This window comes from Papaver somniferum, chromosome 2, assembly GCF_003573695.1.
Source record: "Papaver somniferum cultivar HN1 chromosome 2, ASM357369v1, whole genome shotgun sequence".
Classification (NCBI taxonomy): domain Eukaryota; kingdom Viridiplantae; phylum Streptophyta; class Magnoliopsida; order Ranunculales; family Papaveraceae; genus Papaver; species Papaver somniferum.
In genome coordinates this window covers 113004849-113007445 of record NC_039359.1, presented here as the reverse complement: position 1 = coordinate 113007445, position 2597 = coordinate 113004849, and the positions used below count along the sequence as shown (strand labels likewise).

The 2597-nt window shown below is 40.2% G+C and overlaps 1 pseudogene; it reads right to left on the bottom strand.

Moving 5' to 3' along the window:
* Window positions 1–1176: 1176 nt before the first annotated feature.
* On the bottom strand, window positions 1177–1276 carry LOC113354699 (annotated as a pseudogene).
* Between the last annotated feature and the right edge of the window lie 1321 nt (window positions 1277–2597).

Genomic DNA, 2597 nt, shown 5'->3' with positions numbered 1-2597 from the left:
TCAGTGGCTCGAGTCGACTACAACCGATTCATCCCCTGTCTGGAACGGGAGGTAAGATTCTAAACACTCACGAATCCCCTGTCAGCGAGTTACTGGACTCCTTCGTATGCATAAATGTTGAGGACTGAATACAGACATTTATTTTTCTAGTAAAGGGCAAGGCCTGGCCATACAAGATAAGGGTTCGGATTTCATCACCGTTCTCTTCTTACCCGCTTTAGGAACACGTAACCTACGCGAACCTAAGCCTAAATTTTTTGACTAGAACGAGACCGATAAGGTAACGAGCTTAACAGGAAAGTCATTCGAAAAATATTGGTTACTCTTTTAAGCATACTTCGAAGTTCTTGACGGTTTCTGTAAGTTGAATGCGTGACTGCGCCGCCTTGTAATACCAGTGAGGCCTTGGGTATCAAAGCTCCACCGAGCTTCCCTCGCCTCTATTCAAATTACGTTAACTCGGATTGATTCCAGAGGGGTTTGCTTAAATTGTAACGAATTCCCGTTCGAAGGATTAGAAGCTGGTCTAGAAACAATATAAGTGGAGCCATCATGCTTTTTGTTTGCTAGAAATCAATAGGTTTGATTTGGTTGAGTCGGCCTTGATCTGTGTTTGCTTACCCTTCCGATTTAGAAAATTCTATTGTATGCCTGAACGTAAAAGAGACGCACTAGGTAGATTTGTTAAAGAGAAACCTAGTAGTTCGAAGCGTCTCGATTACCTTAATCTAGAAAGTCCGGCTTTTGAAGAGTCTGTTTTTGAACGTTCTTTGACTGAGGAGAGAATTCTTGTTGCTCCGATAGCGCCAGAAATGGCAACTTTGAAAGCTTTGTTGAATCCAACTAGGACTACCCGTCCTTCGTGTATTAAGTTAGCTGAAACGGAGGTACCCTATAAAATGAAACCTGGGACCTTACATATGCTCCCAATCTTTTGAGGGAAAGAAAATGGAAACCCTTATTACCATGTTAGGGATTTTGAGGAAATTTATAGTACTCTAAGAATTAGAGGCTTAGATGATGATGCTTTGAAACTTAGGTTATTCCCATTTTCCCTGAAAAATAAGGCCAAGTCGTGGGTGTTTAGTTTGGACTCCGAGTCAATTGAGACATATGAACAACTTACATCTGCCTTTTTCAATAAGTTTTTCCCTAGGCACAAAACATCGTCTATTAGGACGCAAATATGCACATTTTCACAACAAGAGGGAGAATCTTTATATAGGTATTTGGAAAGGTTCAATGATTTATTATCCCAGTGTCCTCATCATGGTTTAGAAAAGGTTAGGCTAGTTCAGATCCTTTATGAGGGTTTAGATTATTCCACAACGACCATGGTTGAGTCTCTATGCACTGGTGGATTTGAAAACCAAACTGTTGATGCGGCGATGGAATTTTTTGATGAAATCACCGAAAAAACCCAGCAATGGGAAAATAATAGGGCACCCCAGAAAACAATTCTTTTAAGTAGAGGAAACGTTAATAGGGTAGAAGGAGGCTATGAATCAGATGCCAAAATTGCTGCTATAGCAAAAAGGTTAGAAGCCTTAGAAGTGGGCCAGACTAGTGGTAAAGTGGAGCCTTTTTGGGAAGGCAAGAATATTGAAGAGCAGGACAATGCTCTTTATAATAACACTAGATTTGATAACCGTCAAAAGATTGACCCATATTTAGAAACCTATAATCCTGGTTGGAGAAACCATCCGAACCTTTCCTGGTCTAAGGGCCAAAGTCAAGGTCAGTTTAGTAATTCTAATGCTCCCCCAGGTTTTGGCTATACTAAGAATCCTTCAGGACTAGCTCAGTTTCAGAATCAGTCAGATAAGAAAATCCTAAGTTTAGAGGAATCTCTCGCCTTGTTAACTCAGCAAACTGCAAAATTCCAGTTATCTGTAGAACAGAGTCTACAAGATAGTAACAGGATAGGACAAGAAAATAGTCAGGTTATTTCCGAGTTAAAAATCCAGGTTGGTCTGACAAGTGATTCTTTGAGAGAAAAAGGTAAGTTTCCTAGTCAAACACAACCCAACCCTAGAGGAGTTCATGAATTAGGTGCAAAACCATCGAATCAATTGAATGCTGTTAGAACCCTAAGAAGTGGTAGAGTTGTAGACAATAAGGTAACCATGACCGATAGTGAACATATTGTAGTTCACCCCTCAGGATATCACCTCTCAGAACCAGTAGCTGAAGAGACTGATAAAGTTTCTGATGATGTGAATTCGGTTCCTGAAAGGTTGATTTTAGGCCTAGAGCCCCATTTCCTCAGCTATTAGTACCAACAAAGAAGGAATCGAACTTTAATGACATAGTGGAGGTTTTTAAGCAAGTTACCATAAACCTTCCCTTATTAGATGCAATTAGGAAAATTCCTGCTTATGCCAAGTTCCTTAAGGATATGTGTACGCAAAAACTTAGCGTCCATAAGAAAGCCTTTTTAGCTAGTCACGTAAGTTCAATCATTCAGAACACCACAACTCCAAAGTAAAAAGACCCAGGTTCTCCTACCATTGCTTGCACAATAGGAAACTTCCGGGTAGAAAAAGCTTTACTTGACTTAGCATCCAGTGTGAACTTACTGCCATTCCATTTATACT